Here is a 15,733-nt window from a genome sequence, read left to right as displayed (position 1 = left end):
AATCAATATGAGGGTTCTTTTTTTAAAGTTAAAAAAAAAAGCAGGAAATTGCAACACTTTGAACACCTGCTTCAATTATTGGCTGTTTTGTTGTTTGAGAATAGAGTCCAATAAATAAGATGACTTACAAAATGGTTTTCTAGTTGTAGACAGAAGACTATACTTTACCCTTTAGGTAAATCAAAAATGTATTGAACTTCTATGATATTGTGTAGCTAATGTCAGAGACTCTTTTCAGTGAATGCCTGATATTCTTACTAAGGATGCTTTGGTTAAATAATAACTTCTCCCTAACCTCTGAGCCATCAAGCCTTGCCCGCTTTTGGACCTAAATCTTTTTAAATGTCTGACTTATTTTCCCCTTCCATTTTCTGTAACTTTTACACTACCTGTCAGCACTGGAATAAGAAGTACTCAAATTCCACAAGAAGTGTTTTGGTATTTCTGTCACAAGTAGAACCAAGAAATGTATGAAATCTTGCAGGGAAGTGTATTAAAATAGTATAGTGGGATTTCCACCCACTGGTGGAGTTGGGGGGACAATGGGTTATTGGGAGGGTGCCAGATAGCAACTGTGAAAAAAAGGGACGGGGGTGGGGAGTAATAGGTACCTATATAAGAAAAAGTCCCAAAAACCGGGACTGTCCCTATAAAAATGGGACATCTGGTCACTCTAGTTACTGGTAGTGGCCAGCAGAGCAAGCCTGGCAGCAGCAGCAGCAGCAGCTCCAGTCCCATGGGGCTGGGTCCAGCTCCCCTCTTCATGCTGTGGTGCCCGGAGCAGGGACCTGAGCCCAGTCTGTGAGACAGGAGCTACCACTGCCAACTGAGTGCAGGCAGGTTCACTAACCAGCACTATGTGAAAATACAAGTCATACACCTCCTTTTGTCAATTGCATAATATGCTTGTAAAGGTGCCATACATGCACTTAAAAGCTGTTGTGTGTGGAGTCATCCGTGCCCCCCCCACACACACACACACACACAAACACACCTCCTATTAGGTCTGCCACTGTTTGCAGCCCAGCATTCAGATAATCATCTGGACTTTGGATGGTTGCGTAAAAACAAACGCTACCTCTTTGAGGCTGCCCCATCACTAGTTATTATGTCCTTGGTTAGATTCATTTTAGTTACACTGTTATTCGTATAAAAGATGGATTCTAACCAAGACTCCAGACCCAAAAGACCTCACTGTGCCTTCGTAAAATTCTGATGCAAATTTTGTAAATTGCTTGTATCAGTATAATGGGCTGAACCAAAAAACCTCAGATTGAAAATCACCTCTTTTCCCCCAAACTTTGAGGAAGTTTGGATCTGGATATAAATGTGGTATCTTGGCTCCATCACAGATTGATATTAGGGGCCAGGGCTTCACCTGGGGCAAATAAGTGCTACTCCATTTACTACCTTGAATTCTTGGCTTACTTTGCAGTAAACTTAAAAAAAATAAGCCCTCAGTTGCAGTACCAGACTCTGGATTCAATTAATTTGTTTGAGCGGATAAAAGCCCTTTTCTTTTTTTAAACTAGACATTTATTTTTAACAAGGGATGAAATCATTAGAGAACAAAAACTGAGACATCTGTTGTTTTATATCTGTTTATTGCAAGTGGTTAAATGTGTGTTTGGTTTCACACAGTTTTGACATTGTTTCTTTATTAATAATGCTTACGTAATTGCAACCACAAAACAAGCTGTAAGGCTGTAAGGTTTTCATTACTTATTAGCAAAGAACTCAAAACAAAAGACAGGATCAGTTAGGAGGAAGTACAGATTTACATGTTGAAGGTTGGTCATAGACAGACTTTTATAGCTGCTGTGTTGTGACTAGAGCTGGTCGAAACATTTTCGGCAGCACAGATTTCCAGCAAAAATGCAGTTTTGTCAAAATCAAAATGTTTTGTAGGAACTATTGATTTCAGTGACATTTTTAATGGGAAAAAGTCAAAATGAATCATTTTGACTCTCTTGTTTCAGATGCACAGTTTTCAGGCAGCCCTGGCCACCAGCTCCCATGACACATCTTAGGTCACAAATTAACCATGGGCTGGGCTTTCCCTATAGAGGACAGAGGTCCATTTTCTTGGCAATGGTAGAGAAAGGCACTTCACCTCCAGCATATCTGTAATTATGAATACAAGGTATAAACACAATGAAAGCCAAGGTGCTGTATCTTATATCATTGAAACATTGCAGGGTTGTATGGAAGGACTAGTGAGGATTGGCAGACGCTTGGAAACAGAATTGTAATCTAGAGAAAGAGAGAGTCTTAAAATGAGCATGGAGAGCAATTGATTCATGCTAATGGAAACATACACAATATTAAATGAAATTGTACTGCACCTTCTTCATAAGATGGCACTTGGGAGCCAGGTCTTTGCATTCCATTGGGTACATTTCCAGCACAGTGAGAGGGGTAAATCAACTGCGCAATTCCGGTTCTGGTTAATGACAGCTGTGCTCCTAATCCACTATGTAAAATATTTACCTATACCTTTTTAGCGAGGCTTCTTGTGCAATTTCAAGGGAGTATGTAGCCAAGGGCAAGCTGCTTTATACCAATTAAATGGAAGACTATTGGGTGGAGGGAAATTCAGTGTATTCACTCTTACAGGGAAATCTGTGTTTAAATATCTCAATGGGGCTTTTTTAATGAAGAACTAAACTGCACAACCTGTGTGTGCCAGAGAGGGACTGTTGGGGCTCACACCGCTGAATTTCTCTCTAAGGAACGAGGGTGGTATGCAGTAGAGGCTCCCGCTGTGTGATATATTTACCTTATCAAGATGCTCGCACTGAACAGTGTAGGTATGTATATTCATAAATCACTTCACCTCAGGACTAGTGATGGGAAAATGTAACAAGATTAGGAAGTTTAGAAAATACCTTCAAGTGTGTAGAACCTTATTCAAACTCATCAGAATGTATCTGACCTCAGAGAGGTCTTCTCCCTCTTTTATGTCCTACCCTTGTGACCCAGCCTTCTTCCTCCTTCTTCATATCTCCAAGAAAACTCTAGATTCCTCCTCCTCCTCCTCTTCTCCACCCCTTTCTTTGACTTGCTACATGACTGCTGCTCTCATTATACAAATACAATCAACTCTTGGGCTGATCTTCCCAGCCTAGATCCAGAGGGCCAAATCAGTGGTGTTATATGAGGTGGTGTGTGTAAGACTCAGTTAAGCTCCTTCAGAGTCCTTTGCCCCCACTCTACTGCTGTGTAAGGGAATGTAGCTTGGCATAACTTACACACGAGGAGCTGGAAGATGATATAAAGTAAAGCAGGATTGAGGATTTTTTCCAGCTCCTCTGCATGTGTGACATCCATGTAGATTCCTTTATACATTGGGAGAGAGGTGTAAGAGAGTTTAATACCACCTTACTCACCAGCCTTGACTATAGTCCATGAGTCCTAGAGGGATCCCTTAGTGGAGGTCAGATGTACCTCATAATGTTTTGCATACCTTAAGCCTTTTATGTAAAATTTGAGGGGAGCATCCCCTCATCTGACCTGCCAAAATCTCACCGAGGATTTTGCAGAGTCAAAAATAAACCGAGTGGGACCGGGGATGGGAGACTGTTGGTAGCTAGAGAAAGATACTAAATTTATCCTAAATTTCAGAACAGTTCAGGCTGGTGCTTGGCCCTTGCTTCAGGATGATTCTAATTCATTATTAGCGGTTCACCCCAAGCTACAGAGACCTGATTCTGCTATCACTCACACTAGCATAAATCAAGACAAGCTCCACTGGGGTCAAGAGAATTTGTCCATGTGAAGCAGTGTGAAATCAGAATCAGGCCCCAGATTTGGAATCAGTGGGCTTCCCCTGGATTTACAGGGGGATTTACAGTGTAACTGAGATCAGAAACTGGCCCGTGATCTCCCACTGGCAGTCACACTTGACAGCCATGTTAAAAAGAACAGGACTAGGATACCAGTATGATTGCCAAGCCTGCCTGCTTGGTAAACCTTGGTTTACTCATTTTTGTAGATTCTCTGTGCCTTGCACAGTAACTGGGAAAATCCCGAAGGCCCCTGACAGTAGAGCAAAATCAAAACATTTTAAAGACATTTAGGTCCCCCACTATTCTATTTCTCCATCCAGAGGTGTGTGAAACAGTCAGTCCCTTTTGTTTCCTGTGTAGTGCACATTTAAATTTCTCAGCACCCTGCAGGAGTGCAGGGCTCAGTACAAATTGTCAGAGGTGACACCCTCTGTGTGCTCTCTCCTGGAGACTTTACTTTTACTCTTTTATGCTTCTCTTCATCTAAAAATAAAAGTCATTGTTACCAAGAGTATACATGCCTGCTTTGTGTGCATGGAAAAAACCCTTCTACGTCCTTTCTCACAGGAAGATGGGTTTTGCCATGTGGGACCAGTATACTAGCCCTGCAAGTCCAGGATCAGTGACCAGTATCTAATATTTCACAGGACAGCCAAACAAACAATAAAACTACAATGCCCCTAGAAAATCATGCATTTGTGCACTTCCACATGCCACTGCACTACTGAGAAGTAAGAAGGCATCAGAAAGGATTGTCCCTCTTCCTTCCCTAGCCCCCTTCTGAGTTACAACCTCCCCCCTCCCGGGTCAGACAGTGCTGAACTGAATGGAATGGAATGTCTGTACAGGACGCAACATAGGGAGTTCCTAACTTATTTTTCATTACTTACTTAATTTAGTATCTCTGACCAGTGATGCAACTCACTCTGGCACCATTGCAAAGAGGAGAAGGTTAAGTGGAAAAGTCAAGGCTTCCTCCAGCTTTTCAAGTGGATAATGACTTCTCTTTCCCCCTCTGAAAAAGAAGTCAAAGTAATGAGTTTTTAAGATCCCAGGTGCTCCCAAGAAATAACCAACAGCTTGAGAGAAGTGGCAAGTTTTATCATCAAAAATCTTCTGCAGCCGGGAAGACTGGGGCATGCTCAACGGGGAGTGAAGCTATCCTTAAGATCCCAAACAAAGGCAATTCTTCATTGCAGTGAATATACCGAGTACTTTTCACACAACAGTAGCAACCATAAACTATTGCACTAGCCAAAGTTTTACTTTCTCCTCCCTGCCTGGATGATCTTAGTCATAACTGTGTACAGCTTTAGCCAGCTGTGCTTCAACCAAATGTTTGTTTTAGACACTTGGGCAGCTGGACTGGATCAATTCCAAAATATGTGGGGCCCCGGAAAAACCATTTGATTAGGACTCACATTTGCAAACCCCAAGATTCAGCTTGTGACCTACTCCTTCCACCTGCTGCAAACTCCAATCCCATGTAAAACAGGGACAATTAAGTGGTTCATTCCCCACCAGTCCATAACTGATGCATGTGTTTCCTGAGGCTATCAGAAGAGCTGTGGATGGATATTTCATGGTAAATAGGAGCAAGAGGTGGCAACATGTCTCAGCCAGAGCTTTAATAAAAAGGTAGACAAGCAGATACTCCAGGGGTGTCACATTATTATAGAGCTCACAAAGGTTGCAGCAGCTTGTAGTAAACACCACATAGCACTGAAGTATGAGCAATAACCATCATGATAGCATCAACTAGGTCCCTTGCAACTGCCTGTTTGGCAGCTTTGTCTGAACCAGCCATGTGGCTGGATCACTGCATTGTTTGTTCCCAATGAGAAAGGAAGTTGGAGGACGGAGTCATCAGCCTATTGTTGACATTTGAACTTTTACAATTTCTCCTAGTGATCTGACATAGAAGAGGGGATAGGAGTGATCCTGTGGGGAGTCTGCCAATGTAAGCCTTTGCGTGATGAAAGAGTTGCCCTTCTTTGGCTTTTTTGGAAAAGAAAGAAGGCAATCAGATTAAGTACCCTCATCTATTCCTGATATGTGACATGTTGGGAGGCCACTGATAGATCTAACAGTAAGAGCATAGAAATTGGTCCTTCATCCATAGCTGTGTGAAGATTATTGACTAAGGTAATGAGCTCTGCTTCCCCACATATATCCTGGTCCGAAGCCTGACTGGGAGCTTCCTTGATATTGATGAAAGGTTGGTCTTGCTGGAGCTTTTTTGCTACTACTTTCTTAATAACTTTCCCCAAAAAGGGGAAGAACACAAGGGGAAGAACACAATCACAGAGTGACTGCTCCACACAAGGCTGAGGCAAATGAAACATCCTTCTGCTCTCAATAACATCCCCATTTGGGTAATGCTGCCAAGTCCTTGTTATGTTATGTCAATACAGTCTGATTGACTTTTATTTTATATTGTGGCGGGGAGGGGAGGGAAATGAAAATAAAGTCTTCCTGAAAGCGCCCCATGTGTCTGCTCCGTAACGTGCAGCATAAGCTCTTTGTCACAAAATGGTAGCGGACTTCTGCAGATAGCAGACTCCTAATAATTGTAAGGTGCAAGACACAGAAATTGAAATCAGAACAGTTACATAGCTACATGCACTACACTCATTACTAGATGTGCTGCATTTTTTGAGTGCCAACATTGCAGTTCAATGCCGGAGGGGTCCTGGGGCTGCCTTCTCGCATACTGATTTCCCAGTGGGGCGGTTCTCTTTATACTGTAATAACTGGAGGATTGATCTACTGTGTGGTGCGAAGGGTAGATTGACTTCTATCTAGGTGGTAGGGGATAAAAAGGCCAGGAGGTTTGCAGCCTCCCTGAGAGATCTAGCAGGTCTCTTTTCCAGTGATAATTTAGGAAACAAACCTGCATCAGTTTAGGGCACAGCAATTTGGACCTTTTTTCTCTTTAGAAATAAATACTCATTTCTCAATTGGCAATGCTTGCGAAGCAAGGGAGATTTAATCCATACCAAGATTTGGTCAGATATTTTTCAAACACTGGAATAAATTTTTTATTTGGCCTTTGATATCCAAACAGTCCCAGCTCTAGCACTCTTGGGGATCCTTTCAGAGGTCTGGACTTCGAACAGATACCACACACTGCAGCCGAGACTACTGCAAATTCTGACGGCTTGTGCTAAACTACTGTGCGCTACAATAAACTGGAAATCAACACATCCTCTCCCACTCTGTGAGATCGGATAGAAGGAGCTTCTCAAAGGAAAGCAAATGAAAACATAGTATATAAAGTGCTGGAAATGCTGGTGCACTTGTGTTTCCATCTGGGAAACGTTCTGGGAATATTCTCTGTAACACAGGATTAACACCTTGAAGGGAGAAAAGCAAACAAACATGACTGTGTATGCTTTCATTATTTTTTCTTTCTGTTTTGATTTTCTCTTCACATTGCATGTGCCATGGTTGCTTTTCTTCTAGATGTGGCCCTAGAAAACTACAGGTTAACTCTTCAGATGCTGACTGAAATAAAACAAATTAGAAAGAGAGTTTCTTTTCCTGTAACAAATTTGAAGCCACTTGGCACTTTATAGTTGTCAATTTGATTAAAAAATTGGGCATATTTAGTTTAGAGAAGAGAATATTGAGCGGGGACATATTAACAGTCTTCAAAAGATTGCACCAATTGTTCTCCATGTTCACCAAGGGTAGGACAAGAAGTAATTGGTTTAGTTTGCAGCAAGGGAGATTTAGATGAGATATTAGGAAAATCTTTCGAATTGTAAGGATAGTTAAGTATTGGAACCAGTTACCCAGGGAAGTCATTAAATGTCATTGGAAGTTTTTAAGAACAGGTTAGACAAACACCTGTCAGGGATGCTCTGCCTCAGTGCAGGGAGAGATAAACTAGATGACTTTTCAAAGTCTCTTCCAGTCCAACATTTCTATGGTGGGGCCACTTATTGTTTCATTGTGACAGTAGGGCTAGAACACACATCCTCCTTTCCCAAGGCTCTACCCCTGGAGCTAAAGGAGAAAGTCTGCTAACTGTTAGCAGTGTGGGGGGTTTGGTAAACACTTGAGCATTTTTAATTCTATCCTGCATCAGCTTGTGATACACATCACCCCACACATAGAGTTCATTACTCTATTTACAGTACCACCCCGCTGAGCTGAAAGTTTCACTGAATATTTGAAAGTTTGGGGAAAACAAAGCTTTGGAGAAACAGGAGATCACCGAACACTGGGCGTTCCTGTCTAAGGATATGACTACACTTTGGTTAACGGAGAGGTTTTGGATAACTATGGCTTGATGTAAAGGGATTTGACAGCATTATGAACTGTGCTCAGTGCCGGCCCTGGCCACACAGCACTCTGGCTTAGGCCCCAAAATAAGAAACTGGGGATAAATATTCACTGCTCATTTCTGTGGCACCCTGTAACTTTTGCAATGCTTGGAAATTGCCTGAATCATCCCACTTGCTGTGGCGGATTAAGACTGCATCCTTTGGATTGGCCAGTCTGGACTCCTGCTCCAAAAAGGATCCGTAAACATTTTCCCCATATAAAAACCATACATTTCCCAGTGCCGAATGTATAAAGCACTATGGAAATGGTAATTATTAATGCAGAGGATATTGTAGGTCAGGACTGAAATGCACTGGCAAAGTAGTATTAGAGAGACGTGCATAGGCATTGTGCCTTATTCTAACCCCACTTTCATGAGCATCAAATTCACTGGGGGGAAAAAGGTAATAACAAGAAATGATGATTACAAAAGACAAGAAAATTAGAAAAAATACTCAACAGTACCAGCAGGCAGGCAGATAGTGGAGATTGCTTTGTGTTTAGTGTATCTGGCACTACTGAAAAGTGCAGACTGACAGCCCCATAGACTGAAGTTCTTTATGCAACTAATTAATATAAGAGACAGCTAACTTCCCTGCCAATCTCATTCTGCCATCTTAAGAGTGTAATTTAGTATTTGGGCCTAGTCAAGCCATGACCTTTCTGTTTAGTGGCAGTGTTCTTTGTGATATAGGACACCTAAGAACTGGACAAAGACCACCAGCTCATTTCACTGATGGTACCAAACAGCCTCCAAATAACAATATATTTCAGTCATTACCAGCCTGAGCTGGGTTTGAACCAACATCCTAGAGATGAAAGGTTCTATAGCCCAATATTCATGCCATGAGTAGTCCAGTCCCTGGCTAGTCTGTGTTTAATGGTACCTGATTTGGAAAGAAGGATATCTTAAAATTAATCCAATTAGTGTGATATTTCTGTAACAAGAAATCTGTACTGTCTACTCTGTCCATGTGCTGAGCCCACCAGTCTGATTTCATTGAAGGTTTTGGATTTCTCATGAACCTATGGGGGAAAGTCAAAATGTCATGACTGCACTGTACAGGAAAATCCCTTTAAGCAAACTAAAGCTCTTTAAAACTTTTATGATGGCAAGGGCCAAGAAGTTACTGTAAGTGGAAATCAGGGTCTCCAAAGTAGCTGACTTTATGCAAAACAGGCGAGTGCAGTCAAAACACTTAGAGCAATCAATTGAAGTTGTTGGGTAAAGTTTTTTCCATGTCCCATAAATTATTGAACAGTTAATTTCGTCTATGTGCCTGCAAGACATTCTAGCTTTAGGATGACAGCTTTATCCATTAAAGTGAGTGTGGTGACAGTACAGTGAGTGCTGAGAACTGCCAGGAGAGGAGGCCCAGTCTCAGCTGCATTACCACTGAGAAATCCTGGGACACATCAACATCTTAATCAATATGCGAGAGTCAATTACCGGGGAAGCACAAGCTTAAGCAGGATCTGATTATTAGGTTCATGTTCAATCCCCCAAATGGGTTTTATTGATAAGGAGCTGAATAGAATACACATACCTGCCCCCTCCTACCCAACCTCTCTTCACCTCCACCGCTCACCCCCCAGTTCAATTTCACACATGTACCCTCTCTCCTATTTGCAAAAACAGGTCTCTTGCAAAACAATAAAAGGAGAGGGGGGTGGGGAGGAAAACATATGCAAAGAGCCAAATTTTGCATTCAGATGCTCATGTGCCATTCCTATTGAGGTCAATGGGAGGGAGGGGCCTGTGTGATTTCAAGGCAAATTTTGGCCTGCGGTATCTCCGAGAGACAGGGACTAACCCTTGTGCTTCTATTTCCCTGCCTTTGGAGGACCCAGCAGACCACAACATTTATTTAGTGCTGGGAATCTCAAACAACATGAAAGGCTGGATAATATTTCTGCTGAAGGGACATGAACTACAATCTGAGTCCCTTTCTGCCCTGACTTGTCTTGGATAACTCTTCTGACTTCACTAGGGTGTGCAGCAGAGCAGAATTTGGTGCTTTAGTAGCTATGTAGCTGAAATGTATGAATGATTTTGCACACTGTAGCTGCTGCCTCTTCTCATTTATTGTTGTTTAATTATTGTTAACACACTGAAGCTGAGAGAGTTGAATTCATTATTCTTTACAGGGAAAACTTAATGCCCTGCATGAATAGGTCACATTAACTATTGCCCTCAAAGCTAGGGGAGATTATGTCCACATGATGTTGGTGCATATATATATATATATTTTGGTTGAAGCAGTCATTGCACATTGAGAGCCAAATTCATCACTGGTGTCAGCTGAGTGAAGTCACTGAGTTACAACAGGAAAAAAATTCAGTCTGAACCTTTAAAAATACAGGAATTTACAGGAACAAGGGGTAATTAATTGTGTGTGTGTATGTAAGCAGTTTTAACAACACAGAAGAGTGTAAGCCTATGCACCAATATTAAAACACATCTATGGAGGCTGCTTGGTTCACTGGGCTACGTGATAAGGTTGTGGCAAAGCTAGTGCATTTCTTATCTAATGCATCATGGATCTGATCAAGAGCTCATTGAAGTGTATGGCAATACTCCCATTCCCTTGGAGGGTCAAGCTATGTGTCTAGTAATAAAGCTACCGGTCTAGACCCTCTGGACTGACGCCACCCTCTGTACGGATCCTGTGATGAAAGGGAGTGGAAAGATGCTGTCTCTCTCCATCTGGAGAGGCCCTGGGCCTGGGGGAGTCCTCAAGAAGCTTAGAACTGGCATAGCTGGCTCTTACACTAGTCCCCCGTGCAGGCTTGCTGTAGGGTGGCCTGGGGATAAAGAAGAGCAAAAAGGACATGTGGCTCGAGTGTAATGCCCACCTAGCACATGGTCCCAGGATGGGAGCCAGTAAAAACTGGCCCAATATATAAGGGAGCTGTAACTGGGTCCCTGATAGTTCTCTACCCCCTCCTACACTGGGTGGATCTCAGTGCAGGAGAGAATCTGGGCCATTATCTCTGCCCTTTGCAAACAAGCTATGCATTTATCACATGCAGTGAAATACAGTTTATTTATCTGTTATGGTTTAACAAATACATTTTAAAAGAAAGGGCTTTACTTGACACAAGCAAGAGGCACCTAGACCCATAGGTGCAGTATATTAACCTCTCATGTCCCTATTAGGGATGGCCAAGCTACCACACTTGATCTGGCTCTCAATTTGGAAAACACCAAAGTTCAGGGAAGGGAGTGGGGTTGGGGTGAAGGAATACTTGGGTTATTAGTTTTGGTTTGGTCTATTGTGTAGATCAGGGCCAGCTGCCAAATTTAGCTCCAGATTTGGGTTCAAATTTTGAACTCCCTGCAAAACTCAAGAGTACTCAGATCTGGGGGTTTGAATCAGGCTCCTCTTTCGTGCCAATGGCATAATGTTATGTTAAAAGCCAAGGGTCTGCAAGGGAACTATTGGTGTATATTGCTGAAGCAGACTCACTGATAGGACAGTTTTAAATCTGGAGGACTCTGTACTGTCATCTCGGTCTTTGCTACTAACCTGGTCTTCTGTAATCAAACTGCACTGTATATCAGGGAATCTCCAAGTAGAAAAGATGCATCCCAGCAACTTGAAAAGCAAACAAAACAGGAAGATGTCAGTCACTGGTAAGAACTTTCTAACCTCTGTTTTTATCAGAAAAAAATACAGTATGTGAGAAAAAATTGGCTGTGTAAAGGAATATTGAAAGAATGACATATTTATCTGTTAAGTATAAATATGAACAGCTATGGAGATCTGGTGCTCTGGTGCTAGATTTTAACTCCAGGAACATTCATCTATTGCCAGGAAACACTAGATTTAGTACCTGAGGGATTGCAGTCTCAAATACCTTATACATTTTTTTTAATATGCTGCCAAGAATTTAAATTGGTAAAAGCTGGGGACTGACAAAAACTTGATCCCCAAGAGCTTTTCTGGCACTGCTTTATCAGGGAATATGGTACAATTATTTTTATTATAATTATTATTTTTTGGTGGTGGCCAGGGAGCTCATTTATAACCCAGTGACTTCTCCTCCCAGATGTATTTTTTTAAAAACTTAAATAAACAAAGGGTTTGATTTTCTTGGTGGCACTAGGAGCTGTCATTCATTTTATATGCAATATGCCTTCTTGGATTGTAGTCATTTTAACATACTTTTGGAAAGGTCAGGAACAGGCAACAGAAAAGACAAACTGCAGGGTACAAACTCTCTCCAAACCACCCATCTGGTACTTCTCTAATCCAGCAGCGCCTTATAATAGGTATGAAGTTGGCTCAGTAACTCTCTTTGGGCCAGATCCTGGTCTCGCTGAAGTCAATAGCATGTATCCTATCATTAACTTTAATGGGAGCAGGCGCAGGACTTTTGCAGAGCAGTATTGTGGAGGTGGAAGGTGAGATGTTTTGACAGAGACTAGTACCTGACAACTTTATATACAGAGCTTACTCTGTGTCTCCTCTGAACTTTACATACCTCAGCTAGCAGATCCCACAACACCTTGATGAGACAGGAAAGCAGAGCATCACTATCCCCATTTCACAACTGACATAACTCAGGCAAAGGGTCAAATTCACCTCGGTGCTGGTGTAGAGCCTGGGTTCAGCTGCCAGGATTGGGTAGGACAGCCTTGAGGACCCAAATTTGCACCCTCACTACAATAAATTCTCTGCCCTGTGGACCTTGCAGCAGGCTCATAGGACTGCACTGGCCCCACCCTTCCTTTGCATAGGTTGCCCCCTGCCTACCTCTAACATGGCTGCTGCACTGGGTGCTCCTGAGGTGAGGCCCAGAGCCAGCTGTGTGTTCGGTGGGGGAATGTTTCCTGCACTAAATGTATTCCCTTTAGAGCCCATGCAATTGCCTTGCAACCACTTTCCACCAGACTGCAGGGGAACCATGAATCGGCCCCCTGAGAGACTAAGTGACTTGCCCAGTTCTACACAGCAAGTCAGTGTCAGAGCTGGGATTAAGACACAGGTGGTCATGGTTCCCAGATGTGCTTGTGACACCAGGCCATACTGCAGCTAGTGACAACACTGCATGTGAAACAAGACAGTACTAGTTACAGGATAGCTTTATGGCTCCACATTGGTACAACTAGCCAGATCTCCCTTCAATCATTCTCCAGTTCCACTTACTAACAGTTTCCAGGGAAAGGCAGTCATCATGTCCCCTTAACAGACATAGCATGTCCTATTCGGCTTGAAATGATTTCAGTTTTATTAGACAATTAGGTCAGGTCCCTTAGGAGCTATAGTCTGCCTAATATTTGTAGTAAGAATACATTAGCCATTCAGCTCTCTCTATATTTCTTTCCCCTGTAACTTGAAGCAAAAGACAAATTTCTTCCCACCTGTGGGGGGAAAATAACATTTTTCTGGTTTGTAAAACAAACAAAAAAAGGGTTTATTTTGCCCTGACATTTTGTTGCCAAAAGAAAAAAGTGCAGCAGTTTTCTTATAATAATAATTAATAATTAATAACAACTTACCTTTTGTATAACACACCTCATCTTCAAGGACCAAAAAGCACTTTTAAACTATCCCCCTGATTCTTGCAATCAGGCTCTTGTGCCTGTGCAGAGCCCTATTGGTTTCAGTGAGACTCCACACATGCAAGGATCTCCCCATGTGGATCCACTTGCAAGATCTGGGGGTCCAATTCTCCCTCCCTGAAAAAAATCCACTTTGGAGACAGGAAACTCTAAACATTTGGTCTTACAGTTTTCACCCAGTTGTTCTATTGCATGCTGTGCTTTGCTCCCCATGTGGAGTGGGCAGCGGGTATTAACTCTTAAACCTATGGATGTCCTGAGATCTGCATGAGGGTCTCTGCAGTGCTTCTTTTTGGCCTCAACTGCAACATAGCTCCCTTCATAGCTAGCTATGCTCCTATGCAGTCTCTGCTGGGTGCTGCTGCATATGAGGGCCCCACACACCCACCCTTGAGGAACAGTGATGGGGTGGGAAATCCTGGCTAAGTTAACCAGATCAGTATTATCTCATGCAAGATGAACTTCACAGTCCTGAGAGGAGATAGTGTTGCAGAGAATCTGTCACTGCACCAAGATCAGTTCCTCAACATACCATGGAACATGATCCCATGCAGAATTGGGGGAAAGGGCAGATTATGCTGCAGAGACATGACACTTGATCTCCGAGCTGCAAGAACTGGGTTCCCTTCATTGTGCAAAAGCAGAGGTGACATTCAGGCTCTTTATATATATATATATAAATATATATATATAGGTCACATTATATAGTGCACCATAGAAATACAATCACTCTTTGACAGTATAGTTCAACAGTACAAGGTAGAACAGGAAGTAACTTGTTTCTCACATGGATACTGCAGGGGGAAGTTGAGCAGGAAGAATGGCAAAAGGAAATTTGGTTAGGACACCAGAGTTAACATCCTTACTCACAGAAACAAGTGCCACAGAATACTTGATGACCACAAGTGGTGAGCAACTAGGGTTTATGTTTGACCCCAAATATGGCTCCATCCAACAGCAGAATTCCTCCCTAAAATCAGATGGGAGCACTGGTTCATTGCTTTCTCAGTATAACAGGTTCCACTTTCTGAATCATCAATACCACTTCCTACAGCACCTTTGGTTTTCACTGGCAGTTACTCATTCAAGTAAGGACCAGGCACACCCATGTTTGTGCCTGCAGGATCTGATCCCAGGCCGAGAGAACACAGCTGTAGTTTTCAGCTGGGGAGAATGTCATTTTATGAAAAAATGGCAACATTTGGGACAAATTCTCAAAAATGTGTATTTTTTGGCTTCAGCCAACCATGTTTGCTGGAGCAAATGGTGCAGCTTCTCCCAGTGCTGAATTTGTGGTAACTTGGAAGAATAGCTGTTTTTGCACAAGACTATTCACACATAGTTTTTGACTGCTGTCCTACTGTTTGGTTGTTGATATGGTCTTTTCCTTTATCCCAGATTCCTTAGAAGGCTCTCACTTTTCCTACAAAAAAAATCCATAAAATATTATTTTAATTGCTTCTCACACATTAATATTTAGCAAATTTCATTTTATCCAACTTTCCTAGGTACAGCATATGTCCCTTAATTGCTTTAATTCTTCCAATATTTCATGTTGGGGTGACTAGCTAAAGGCAGGACCTGGCTGAATAACCTCCATAAAAACATCTTAGAGCACTATGATGGTAGGTCTCCTTCATTCCCTCCTAACCGCCAACCAACCCCCCACCTCCCCAACAATGGTGGTTCTTTGCAGACCTAGACCCCAGATTTAAGTTCAATAGTTGCAACATTTTCACTGCTTTTGGCACAGGATGTTTGAGAGAGGTGAAAAATACCCGCACCAAAAAATCTTTTTAGAAAACAATTCCAACATAAGCACCATATACCTTCAACTTTAGACTAATTTCCAGGCCAGCTCCCTTTTAAATTTTTTTCCTTCAGAGGTGGAGTGGTGGGGGAGGGGACTGGGTTCATTTCCTTCCTATGGGATTTTTTTATTAGTTTTTTTAACTATTTTTCTTTCCCTCTACTGGTTTACTGCCTTGTATCTATCTACCCCCAAGGAGTTTAAAAGCCTCAAGTAAGTATTATTAGATTTTTT

At 42.2% G+C, this 15,733-nt stretch overlaps 1 long non-coding RNA gene across 2 annotated transcripts; it reads right to left on the bottom strand.

Annotated features, from left to right (window-relative positions):
• Positions 1 to 1,587: 1,587 nt before the first annotated feature.
• Positions 1,588 to 15,314, bottom strand: LOC125637072 (uncharacterized). Of its 2 annotated transcripts, XR_012668315.1 has the most exons (4): positions 14,560 to 15,314; positions 11,651 to 11,719; positions 4,679 to 4,803; positions 1,588 to 2,124 (listed from the first exon to the last, which is right to left on the bottom strand). It is a non-coding gene; the product is annotated as an uncharacterized LOC125637072 (long non-coding RNA). The 2 variants fall into 2 exon arrangements; XR_007356821.2 differs by lacking the exon at positions 14,560 to 15,314 and having other exon boundaries at positions 11,651 to 14,276.
• Between the last annotated feature and the right edge of the window lie 419 nt (positions 15,315 to 15,733).

Source organism: Caretta caretta, chromosome 5 (assembly GCF_965140235.1).
Source record: "Caretta caretta isolate rCarCar2 chromosome 5, rCarCar1.hap1, whole genome shotgun sequence".
In the NCBI taxonomy this organism is placed as follows: domain Eukaryota; kingdom Metazoa; phylum Chordata; order Testudines; family Cheloniidae; genus Caretta; species Caretta caretta.
Note: the sequence above shows the minus strand (reverse complement) of the source record. Positions and strands in the feature narration are given on the sequence as shown.